The following is a 13635-nucleotide window of genomic DNA, read 5'->3' as shown; positions in this document are numbered from 1 at the left end:
AAGAGGGTGAGGAGTGTTTGATGATAAGATAAAGTGGAGGAGCTGGGTTTCTGGCTCAGTGTTAACATGCTTGTCTAGCATGTGTGAGGCACTGGGTTATATTCTCATCACCACATACAAATAAATAAAATGAAGGTCTGTGAACAACTGAAAAAATAAAAAATGAAAAAGGAGAAATATTACCAAAATTCCAAGTTTTTATGAATGTTAAATAAAAAACAATTATGTTACATAGCCTTATGCAATTTCTAGACTCCCCAAAATAGTCATTAAATGATAGATTATTAGTGCTATAACTAAAAATCCATTGCTCTTTCCTCTACATTCTGGGGCATGCTAGCGCTACAATAAAGTGTATTATGACACCAAAAAAAAATCAAATATTTCTACAGTAACTGACCCAGTTTAACATCAATGCATGAAGATTCCTATGGGATATAATGTGTATTTTGACGTTCATTTTCATTCAAAACTGGTACATTACTATTTCTCCAGTTTATGCACATAATAGGATGTATATTTCATCCACAATTTAGCAAATTTATACGCATTTGTTTTAATTTCCATCACTTCCTGCTTCAGAACACATGGATTACTCCATGTTTCTTGACTGCTCTTTTTAAGAGACTTCTTTATAAACACATTATTTTCGATTTCCATTTTCAATTTTGAAGCAAAACTCACACAACCGTCATGGTAAACCATAACCCTAATATTATCATTAGATGTAAAACTAGTTGGAATGAATGATTGTATTTCAATATAAGATTTCTTGTATACTTTCAGATATCAATTTAATCAATTATGTAAAGTGGAACCAGTAATATTATTTATTCACAGTATGGTCTATTCATGCATTATCTCTATATTGATAGACACAGGGTACACATCTGTCTACGCCCAATAATAATTTGTATATCTTCAAAATATTGCTCCCAGAAATGGTGGAATAAATACTCATGTCAACTGATTTATACATGCATTATATCACAGTAGTATTCTGGACACAAAATGCAAAGGTCACACTTAGGATTCTCCCAAAAGCCTAAATGGAAAGTGAACATGGATTACAAAAATCATACATGTCCAGGTTGCCTAATGCTCTCAAATGTCAATCATATTGGTGACTACATATGTGTTTCTTCTGAAGATTACATTTTCAATCTCAACCCTGTTGAGAATGTCTAAACCTATGACTCATTTTATAATTTGCCTGATTTCTTAATCTCTATTGATATCTGCTTTCCTACTATTTTCCCCAGTTCATCATTGTGACTGACTTTTCACATGTGCTGACATATATATTCAATCTCTACCTGACACCCTATTGCTAAAGAACTTTTGGTCCAAATCCTATACTCAATCTTCTTCCTAAACCTACCGACTATCTTCCTAATCCTAGCGACAATCCCTTTTTGACTGGATGTTCTCTTTGTTATTCAATCATCCAAGGTGCAAATTACTGTTCCATTGTATATCGCTTTATCTGAGACATATGTGCAGAACATAAGTCAAAGCTAATTAAACCACTCAAGGGGCAAATTCCCTTCTGGGCTTCAAATCATACCTAGATTTCTTTTTCCATACTTATATTTCACCCACAAGTTAGCAAAATTATTTGCATTTGTGTCACTTTCAATTACTTCCTACTTCAGAACACATGCATTTCTCTATGTTTCTTGACTGGTCTTTTCATGAGACTTCTTTCCAAACACATTATTTTCCATTTCCATACTCACTTTTGAAGCAGAACTCACACACATTTCATGATAAAATATAACCCTAATATTACCATTAGATGTATAACTCATTGGAATGAATGATTCTATATAAATATAAGATTTCTTATATATTTTTAAATATCAATTCTATCAATCCATTATTTAAAGTGGAATCAGTTATATTATTTATTCACAGTATTGTCAATTCATGCATTACTTCTATATTCATAGACACAGGGTACGCCTCTGTGTACGCCAAATAATAATTTGTATATCTTCAAAATATTGCTCCCAGAAATGGTGGAAGAAATACTCATGTCAACTGATTTATACATACATTTTATCACAGTAGTATTCTGGACACAAAATGCAAAGGTCACACTTAGGATTCTCCCAAAAGCCTAAATGGAAAGTGAACATGGATTACTAAAATCATCCATGTCCAGGTTGCCTAATGCTCTCAAATGACAAATCTTATTAGTGACTACATATTTGTTTCTTCCTAAGATTATATATTGAAACTCAACCCTGTTGATAATGTCTAATCCTATCACTCACTTTGTACTTTGCCTGATTTCCTAATGTCTCTATTGATATCTGCTTTCCTACATATTTTCCGCATTTCATCATTGTGACTCATTCTTCACATGTGCTGACATTTACATTCACTCTCTAACCGAAACCCTATTGCTAAAGAAATTTTGGTCCAAATCCTATACTCACTCTTCTTCCTAAACCTACGGACTATATTCCTAATCCTACCGACTATCCCTTTTTGACTGGATGTTCTATTCTACATTCAATCATCCAAGTAACGGTCGGGCGAGCGTCGGAAGAAGAGACCACCAAGAGTCTATCTCATGTAACAGCAAACGGTTTATTGGGGGTCCAGCATGCTGGGGCTCAGAGTTAACTTGAAAAGAATAGAGAGCCCTGAGAACAGCTTAAGCAGATGTTATATACTTTTCTTTGCGAGTGCAGGGAGGGAAGTTTATTGATGTGTCAGGGCGAGTGGTCAGTTTGCATGCAACCTGGTGGGGGAGTACATTCTGCAGTTTGGCAGTTGTGGACAGCACATTCTGGGAACAAGATTGGCAAAAATTTCTCAAGATTTCAACAGTGTTTTGTTAAGTGTACAGAAAAACAGGAAGTGAAAACTACATATTTTATTAACCTTTCATTCTATACTTTCATTCCACACTTCTTTTTCTGGCTACTTTTAATCATAAAAATGATCATTGGGTGGTGTCACATTCTATGTCTTCTAGTGGGGTATTACCATTAGTTTAACTTGTCCAATTTGAGCCTGGAGAAAATAAATTACATGGTTGAGCAAACAGGGTTTTATAGTTAGCAATAATGTGAGGATTATTATTGGACCCGCCAGGGTTGATAAATGCGTAGTTAACCAGGGGGACTTTGTGAACCAAGATTCAAACCACCCTTTTTGGGCCTCTCTCTCTCGTTGATGCTCTTCAAGTCGTCTTTTTAATTTACTCATAGATTTTTTTACAACTCCAGTATGGTTGGCATAAAAACAACATTCTTCCATCAATGCAAAACAAAGGCCCTCTTCTCTCATGAAGAGGAGTTCCAATCCTCGACTGTTCTGTAAAACAACTTCAGAGAGATAGGTTAAAGATTGCTGCAATGCTGTGATGGAGGTTTCTAATATCATTAAGTTTTGGCCTATTGCTGCTTCTATTTGGGTCATTTGTTTTGTCCTATGGACCAAGGCAGTGGTTCTTGTGCCCACCCCTGCAGCAACATGTATTCCTAACAGGATGGCGAAAGTGAGGGATATATGTTCCCAGTAGAACCAGGTTTTATGCCCCCCTATTTGATCTTCAAATGAACCTGTGTCATGATAGAGCACTCTGGGAAACATTTGCACAACTACACAATTAATCACATCTTTTGAAAACTTCATGAAAACATAAACAATGTTTTAAGTGTATAGAATTATTCTGTTGTAGGGATTGACAAGGCAAGGCACCTAAGATAGTACCAAGGACAGGAAAACAGTAATATTTGTTTGCAACCATATTCAGAGGGCATTACTTCTGTTGTAATCAATTAAATCCCTGGAACCCCGAGTTTAGGTAGTTTCAGAATTTTGTACCCAACATATAAGGGAAGGGGCTCAGAAGTTCACAGTCTTAAGAAGTTCACAAAAAGCAGTTTGTCTTCTTTTTTTTTCCTCTGTTCTGGGAAAGTTAACTTTCCAAGGACACCTGGGTGAGGGAGAGCTTTATATTCCCTTTATTTTTCCCCCTGCCAACTGTTACCATGGAGCCCAGTTGGTAACTTCTTTATCTTACAAATGTAGCCATCTATGTGAAGCCTCAGCTCAAGGCCAAGGCCTTGTTCACATATTTTGTGAAAAATTAGTATGGGGGTGTCTAGCTTAGGATTGCAGATTTTTTTAGCCAGTGGCCAAGTAGAATAGGGCAACACGAAAAGAGGAAGTTTATCTACTTAGAAATCTTTTATTGGGACTCTTTTGCTGAAATTCCTAAATTCAACTATGTTGAAGATTTCTGGAGAAGGTCAGTTAAGACTTTTCTGTGGGCCTGGTACAGAGGGGGAAGACAGGGAAGGTGTGGCTGTGAGCAGTTCCGTGGATCTGAGAATGAGGTAGGAGAAATGTAAAAGAATAATGGAAAAGGGGTTTTGGATTTTTCTAGGAACAAATCTTGAGCAGTACAACAGGTACAGCAGAGGGTAAGATGGGAGTTAGTATCCCCAAAAGCGTTTGAGGGACTTTAAATACTTAGTAACATGTTTTCAGTGATGAAAAAGCAACTTTAAAGGCCATTTACATTACATCTTGGATAAGGGTGTGAGGGCTCTTCTCAGCTGGTTTGAGCTTTGTGTTAGCTAGTAAGAGGACCTGGTGGGACCCAGTGAGGGCAATGACAGGAGAAAAGAGGAGTGAGTTGGTTGAGGTGTACCTCAGTACCTGCTACCTCAAGAAGGGGGCAACGGTCTTAGAACAGGCAGAGGTTTGGGTTTTTGATCTAGTAATTGGAGGGGAGAAATCAGGTTGCATAGGTGAGAGTAAGAGCAGAGAGTCTGGAGCAGAAGGCTGAGGGTGAGGATCTATTGGAGAAGCATAGTTCAGGATGTGAGCAAAGGAGGGAAAAGGCCTCCACATAGGGGAATCTCCTTTCACCATTTTCAGCACTTGCAGAAGTTAAAAAGTTCACGCAGAATTTGAGGATCTAGAGACCCCTCTGGGGGCCATCAATTTTGGTTATCTAATTGGTAATATGGCCAATGTTGTGTACAGAATTTGATGATGAGTTTGGGTTCCATCAAGCAGTCCCTGTATGCTCACATCCTCATGACTTACAGAAGAAGCTGGCTTTTCCCCAAAACAGCCTTGACTGTTTGTGTCTTTGATAGTCCCCCGGGCAAACATAGTAATCTAGGCTAGCCAACCTGCATCTGTCTCGCGTGTCCCTACATCCATAATATTTGTTTCCATTATCTATGGTAGAGAAGGGATTTAATGGAATTTTAGTGGGATCCACTTCATCAGGGATATCCCAATGGAAAAAACCTATAGCCAGCTGACAAATGTCTCTGTGGAGAGATGGCGACCATGTCCCTATGTGGGCTGTATGCGAGATAGACCATACTTCTTGTCCAGTAAGATTTGTGGTCAGCCATCGCTGCTGAATGGGCTGATGAGGGTTAGGACTACTGGTGGTCAAGGGGAGAGTCTATTGCCTTATCCACATGGCAAATACACAATTTGAAAGGGTTACCAGTCTTTTACAGTTTCCAGCCAGAGTCTGGAAAGGGCACAGGCTTGAGATGAGAGGTATGGATCCAGGAAGTGATTCTGTGTACCTTTACTGCTTTAGGTGTTATAAGTAGCACCTGCTATGGTCCCTTCCAGCGGGGTTCCAGGGATGACACCTGATTTCGTCTAATGTAGATGAAGTCTCTTTCTTGATATTGATGTTGATTCCCCTCGTCACCGGGTTGGTAGGCAGTGGCCATCTGTCTTCACAGGTATCTATGTGGCCCTGGCTGAAAGACAATATCTCTGACTTTTTAAATTAGTGGGAAATAGAAAGATCCTTCTAGGGTCCATCCAAATCCAAAGGTGAGCCATTCTGAGGCACAGAGAGTCTGCCAGGTCCAGCGTTTTACTGAAAAAGAAAGATTCTGATCCCTTAAACACACTTTGGAGCAGTGAACAAGGGTCAGAGACAGAGGCATTGAAGTGCTCTGTCCCATAATGAAAGATACACAAACAGTAAAAGCAACAACACATGACAGAGACAAGACAAGACAATAAAGACAGGAAATGGAAGTCCAACACTGAGACCAGGACTGAGTAGTTGGCAAAACACGATAGGTTGGCAATACCAAATCTGAAACAAAATATCACTGAGTCATGGAGACTATTGTTCCTCGATTTTCCGAGTCCTCTATGACGTCCCCCAGGGACTTGGCCTGTGGCTCTGTGACATGACTGTCAGCCACCGTGGGAGAGAGCTCACGCTCTTCATCGACATCCATTTTGCCAAGCCCTGACCTGAAACCTGAAACCAGAAAGAGGCACCTTACTTACCCCGAGAGGAGTTCATTGGGGTCGCTTGTCCACGGCTGCCGGATCTCGGTGGAACCTCCATATGTAAAGGTCCGGTGACAATCGGGTGAAGAGACCACCAAGAGACTGTCTCATGCAAAGCAAAGGGTTTATTGGGGGTCCAGCATGCTGGGGCTCAGAGCTCACTTGAATAGAGCAGAGAGCCTTGAGAACAGCTTAACAGAGCTTATATATTTTCTTAGGAGAGGGCAGGGGTGGAAGTTTATTGATGGGTCCAGGCGAGTGAGCGGTTTGTGTGCAACCGGTTGAGGGAGAACATTCTGCAGTTTGGCAGTTTTGGACAGCACATTCTGGGAATAAGACTAGCAAAAAGTTCTCAAGATTTCAACAGTGTTTTGTTAAGCATACAGAAAAACAGGAAGTGACAAATACTTATTTTATTAACCTTTCATTGTGAACTATACTTTTCCAGAATTCCTAATGTTTCTATTGTGTTTGTAAAAGTTCATTTTTATTCAAACCTGGTACGTAATTATTTCTTCAGTTTATGGACTTCATAAGATATATCCATTCATTCAAAAGTTCATAAATTTATAAACATTTGGTTCACTTTCAATCACTTCCTCCTTTGGAAGACATATATTCCTCCATGTTTCTTGACTGGTCTTTTTACTAAACTTCTTTCTAAACATATTATTTTTGATTCCATAATCATTTTTGAAGCAAAACTCACACACTATTCATGATAAATGATAACCCTAACATTACCATTAGATATATAACTGGTTGGAATGAATGTGTGTATATCAATATAAGATTTCCTATATATTTTCAGATATCAATACAATCCATTATTTAAATTTGGAACCAGTTATATAATTTATTCACAGTATGGTCTATTAATGCATCATCTCTATATTCATCAAAACAGGGTAAACCTATTAGTATCCCCAGTACTAATTTATAAGTTTTCAAAATATTGCTCACAGAAATGGTGGAAGAAATACTCATGTCACCTTAGCTACATATACATATTATCACAGAAATATTCTGGACACAAAATGCAAAGGTCACACAGAACATTATTTAAGCTATGTATCCCAATAAAGGGCCCAAAATCCTTCTGGGCTTCAAATATTACCTAGATTTCTGTTTTCATACTTATATTTCACCTCCATATTTTTATAAATATCGCAGGTTCCCAATATCATTATTCATCCAGCAAAATGATTCATAACCCAAATTGAACATGCTATTAACCCTAACCATTCTGTAAACTGGGATTGTTCACTCAATCTCACTTTACAGAAGAGCAGGGACAAAGTTAGTATTACAATACAGGAAGTTAGGAGATCTTTCACCTGCTGAGTACCTCAAAATCCATGCAGAAATGATCCCTGGAGAAGACGTAGGCAGCTATGAAGGACCTGAAACAGCAAAAGTCATCTTCCTTTGCAAACAACCCGATCAGGATGAAAGGATGTGTCTGAATCAGCCTATCTCTTCTTAATGTAGGGAAGATGTATGAAACCAGGCATGTGTGGAGAGCTGTTCCCAGGTGCCTATGTTTCTATACCATTCTAACTTGTGAAAGTGTCACAGGAAATAGAGGCTGCCTCCTTTTCCTGAGACACTAGGAAGCAACTGTTACGACAAAGTGGTGGCCAAGACAGTGGCCTCATTCATTTTCTGAAGAAAGTGACCTCACCTCACTTCCTTGGTGATGGAAATCTCTGAATTTGGTGATCCAGGAAGCCAGGCACCCAGAGCCAGTCCCAGTCCCAGTCCAAGTGGGCTCACTTGTTTGGATTTGCCAAGAGGCTAGATAAATACCAAGAAATTTTTGAAATTCCCATGACCAGATGGTATTGGAGAACATTTGGATGCACTTTTACTGATCATAAGTGTACCAGACAGTGCCTTGATTGACTGGGATTTATGAAAATGGTGTAGAACAGAGATGCTATTAAGTTGGACCCTTCTGAGTAGTGAGCCCTGAGCTGTGGTGTGCAGGTGTGTGATAAATCATCTGTGGTTGCGCCATGTGGATTTGCCATTGATTTCCAAATGGCTTGTCACTGACATGGTGCAGTGACCAGACACTTATATGTAAAGGTGTCTTGTTAAATTGATAGTTTTCAGGGCAATGTGCAGAATCAGGTTGCTATGGACAAGGGGGCAAGCTATGTGGGAATGAAGCCTGGTTGGTGCATTCTCTTGTAGACCCTGAAAAACCACAAGTGACAAAACTCCCTCCAGCACTGTGTTCCAGTTGAACCCCTTGTATTTCGTGAGGCAAATACCAAACTCCCAGTGCTGCAGCAAGAAACACCACAAAAAGTGGAGGATGAAAAAAAAGGCTTCACAGTCCACACGGGGAGACACTTAGACCACAGTGGCCACAGTTTACATACAAAGAGAGAATTCAGCACTGCTGCCTCATGTGCATTGGAAAGCAAGAAAGAATGTCCTCCAGGTCACATAGATGCAGACCCAGCTTTGATGATCTCACTACAAAGGAAGCTAAAGCTACTGACAACAACATATATTTAAAGTGCCCATCCTCAGAGGAAGTTTCTCTAGAAGTCTTTAGGCCAGCACACCTCCATATTTGTGGAGTGTTTACCCTGTCCCTTACTTTGGGATACTCCTCTACCACCTCCAAGTTTGTGAATTCCTAAATATTTTCCATTCCAGATATGTATTTACAGATTTTCTAACTCTTCTCCTCTAATTGTTTCTTATTTGGGGAGAAGGTAACGTCAAGGTATTGCTCTGGATGAGAGTGGGAAGATTTTTGTGTAGCACACATTTGCATACACATTGGATTCATTTTCCAATTTTCCATTCCAAAAACTGAATCCCTGACACTAACACGTACCCTACAAAACTCTGACTACTAATCCTAATATGATGGAGAAAAATGACCCAAACCGAATAGAAATACAAGCAGTTCTGAAGAGGCATGGTGTATAGTTGGACTTGCCTTTTGCATGATAAACTGTAGGTGTTATAAACCTAGTCAATTTTTAATTGAAATAGCTCTCCGTGTGTTTTTTTCCTTTGATATTTATTGTTTGTTCTTCAAAACATTACATAGTTTTTGACATGTCATATTTCACACTTTGATTCAAGTAGGTTATGAACTTCCATTTTTCCCGTATACAGATTGCAGCATCCCATCAGTTACACATAAACTGTTTTACATATTGCTATACTAGTGTCTGTTGTATTCTGCTGCCTTTCCTGTCCTCTACTATCTCCCCTCCCCTCCCCTCCAATCCTCTCAATCTACCCCATCTTCTGTAATTCATTTCTTTCCCTTGTTTTCATCCCCTTTCCCCTCACTTCATCTTGTATTTAATTTTGGATAACCATGAGGGTTTCCTTCCATTTCCATGCAATTTTGCTTCTCTTTCCTTTTCCCTCCCACCTCTCACCCCTGTTTAATGTTAATCATCTTCTCATGCTCTTCCTTCTAACTCTGTTCTCAGTTACTCTCCTTATATCAAAGAAAATATTTGGCATTTGTTTTTTAGTGATTGGCTATCTTCACGTAGCATAATACATTCTAATGCCATCCATTTCTCTGCAAATTGTATGATTTTGTCATTTTTTAATGCAGAGTAATATTCCATTGTGTATTAATGCCACATTTTTTTAATCCATTCATCTATTGAAGGGCATCTAGGTTGGTTCCACAGTCTTCCTATTGTGAATTGTGCTGCTATGAACATAGATTTATCAGTGTCCCTGTAGCATGCTCTTTTTGGGTCTTTAGGGATTAGACCGAGAAGGGGAATTGCTGGGTCAAATGGTGGTTCCATTCCCAGCTTTCCAAGAAATCTCCATACTGCTTTCCAAATTGGCTGTGCCAATTTGCAGTACCACCAGCAATGTACAGGTGTACCCTTTTCCCCACATCCTCTCCAGAACTTGTTGTCGTTTGACTTCATAATGGCTGCTAAGCTTACTGCAGTGAGATGGTATCATAGGGTGGGTTTGTTTTGCATTTCTGTGAATGCTCGAGATGGTGAGAATTTTTTGATGTACTTATTGATTGATTGTATGTCCTCCTCTGAGAAGTGTCTGTTCAGGTCCTTGGCCCATTTGTTGATTGGGTAATTCATTTTCTTATTGTTAATTTTTTGATTTCTTTGTATAACTCTGGATATTAGGGCTCTCTCTGAAGTGTGAGGAGTCAAGATTTGTTCCCAGGGTGTAGGCTCCCTTTTTACCTCTCTTATTGTTTCTTTTTCTGAGAAAAATCTATTTAGTTTGAGTAAGTCCAGTTTGTAGATTCTAGTTATTAACTCTTATGCTATGGGTGTCCTATTGAGGAGTTTGGAGCCCGACCCCACAGTATGTAGATCATAGCCAAAGTTTTCTTCTATCAGATGCCGTGTCTCTGATTTGATATCAAGCTCCTTGATCCATTTTGAGTTAACTTTTGTGCATGGCGAGAGAAAGGGATTCAGTTTCGTTTTGTTACATATGGAATTCCAGTTTTTCCAGCACCATTTTTTAAAGATGCTATCCTTCCTTCATTTCATGTTATTAGCTCCTTTATCAAATATAAGATAGCTGTAATTTTGTGGATTGATTTCTGTGTCCTCTATTCTGTACCATTGGTCCACCCGCCTGTTTTGGTACCAGTACCATGCTCTTTTTGTTACTATTGCTCTGTAGTATAATTTGAGGACTTGTATCGCTATACCGCCTGATTCACACTTCCTGCTTAGAGTTGTCTTTGATATACTGGGTTTTGTATTTTTTCATATGAATTTCATAATTGTTTTATCTATTTCTACAAGAAATGCCCTTGGGATTTTGATTGGCATTGCATTAAACCTATAGAGAACTTTTGGTAATATCGCCATTTTGATGATGTTAATTCTGCCTATCCATGTACAGGGTATATTTTACCATCTTGTAAGATCTTCTTCTATTTCTCTCTTTAGGGTTCTGTAGTTTTCATTGTGTCTTTCACATCTTTTGTTACATTGATTCCCAAGTATTTTATATTTTTTTTGAGGATATTCTGAATGGAGTGGTAGTCCTCATTTCCATTTCAGAGGATTTGTTGCATATATTCAGGAATGCCTTTGATTTATGATTGTTGATTTTATATCATGCCACTTTGCTGAATTCATTTACTAACTCTAATAGTTTCTTTGTAGACCCTTTTGGGTCTGCTTGGTATAGAGTCATGTAATCTGCAAATAGTGATAATTTAAGTTCTTCTTTTCCTAATTTTATGCCTTTAATTTCTTTCATTTGTCTAATTTCTCTGGCCAGTGTTTCGAGAACTATGTTGAACAGGAGTCGTGAGAGAGGGCATCCCTGTCTTGTTCCAGATTTTAGAGGGAATGTTTTCAATTTTTTCTCAATTCAGAATGATACTAGCCTGAGGCTTAGCATAGATTGCTTTTACATTATTGAGGTATGTTCCTGTTATCCCTAGTTTTTCTAGAGTTTTGAACATAAAGGGATGCTGTACTTTGTTGAATACTTTTTCTGCATCTATTGGGGTGATCATATGGTTCTTATTTTTAAGTCTATTGATGTGGTGAATAACATTTATTGATTTCTGTATATTGAACCAGCCTTGTATCCCATGGATGAATCCTACTTGATCATGTTGCACAATTTTTTAAATACGTTTTTGTATCTGATCCACCAGAATTTTATTGAGGATTTTTGCATCTAGGTTCATTAGAGATATTGGTCTGTAGATTTGTTTCTTTGAAGTGTCTTTGTCTGGTTTAGGAATCAGGGTGATATTGGCCTCCTAGAATGAATTTGGAAGTTCTCTCTCTTTTTCTATTTCCTGAAATATCTTGAAAAGTACTGGTATTAGTTCCCCTTTAAAGGTTTTGAAAAACTCTGCTGTATACCCATTCGGTCCTGTTCTTTTCTTAGTTGGTAGTCTTTGGATGGTTTCTTCTATTTCTTCAATTAATATTGGTCTGCTTAGGTTGTCTATATCCTCCTGACTCAATCTGGGCAGATCATATGACTTAAGAAATTTATCAATGCCTTCACTATCTTCTAATTTATTGGTGTATAAGGATTCAAAATAATTTCTGATTATCTTCTGTATTTCAGAAGTGTCTGTTGTGATATTGCCATTTTCATCCAGTATGATAGTAATTTGAGTTCTCTCTCTTCTTCACTTTGTTAACATGGCTAAGAGTCTGTCAATTTTATTTATTTTTCAACTTTTAGTATTGTCAAATTTTTCAATTGATTCTTTTGTTTTGATTTTATTAATTTCAGCTCTGCTTTTAATTATTTCTTGCCTTCTACTTCTTTTGCTGCTGTTTTGCTCTTCTTTTTCTAGGATTTTGAAATGAACTATGAGATCATTTATTTGTTGTTGTTTTTTTTCTTTTTTTAAGGAAAGAACTCCAAGCAATGAATTTTCCTCTTAGAATTGCTTTCAATGTGTCCCATAGATTCTGATATGTTCTGTCTGTCTTTTTCATTTATCTCTAAGAATTTTTTATTTTCCTCCTTGATGTCTTCTATAACCCATTGATCATTCAGTACGTATTGTTCATTCTCCAAGTGATGCATGAAGTTTCCTTCCTTCTTTTATTGTTGATTTTTCAGTTTCATTCCATTATGATCAGATAAGATGCCTGGTACTATCTATAATCCTTTATATTGTCTAAGAATTGCCATGTGACCTCATATATGATCTATTTTTGAGAGGTGTCCATGTGCTGCTGAGAAAAAAATGTAACTGCTTGATGTTGGGTGGTATATTCTATATATGTCTATTAAGTCTATGTTATTAATTGTGTTATTCAGTTCAATAGTTTCCTTATTTAACTTTTGTTTGGAAGATCTGTCCAGTAGTGAGAGATTTGTGTTGAAGTCTCCCATGATTATTGTATTGTGGTCTATCAGACTCTTGAACTTGAGAAGAGTTTTTTTGATGAACATGGCTGAACCATTGTTTGGGGCATATATATTTATGATTGTTATGTCTTGTTGGTGTATGGATCCCTTGAGCAGTATGTAGTGTCCCTCTTTATCCCTTTTGATTAACTTTGGCTTGAAATCTATTTTATTTGATATGAGTATGGACACTCCTGCTTGTTTCTGAAGTCCATATGAGTGATATGATTTCTCCCAACCTTTCAACTTCAGTCTATGTTTCTCTTTTCCTATCAAATGCGTCTCCTGTAGGCAGAAAATTGTTGGGTCTTCTTTCGTGATCCATTCTACTAGCCTGTGTCTCTTAATTGGTGAGTTTAAGCCATTAACATTTAGGGTTACTATTGAAATATGGGTTGTTCTTCCAGGCATATTTGTTTATTTATGTTACTAAACATGTTT

This window comes from Callospermophilus lateralis, chromosome 9 (assembly GCF_048772815.1).
Source record: "Callospermophilus lateralis isolate mCalLat2 chromosome 9, mCalLat2.hap1, whole genome shotgun sequence".
In the NCBI taxonomy this organism is placed as follows: domain Eukaryota; kingdom Metazoa; phylum Chordata; class Mammalia; order Rodentia; family Sciuridae; genus Callospermophilus; species Callospermophilus lateralis.
The sequence above is the reverse complement of the archived record's forward strand: the minus strand, read 5'-3'. Positions refer to the sequence as shown.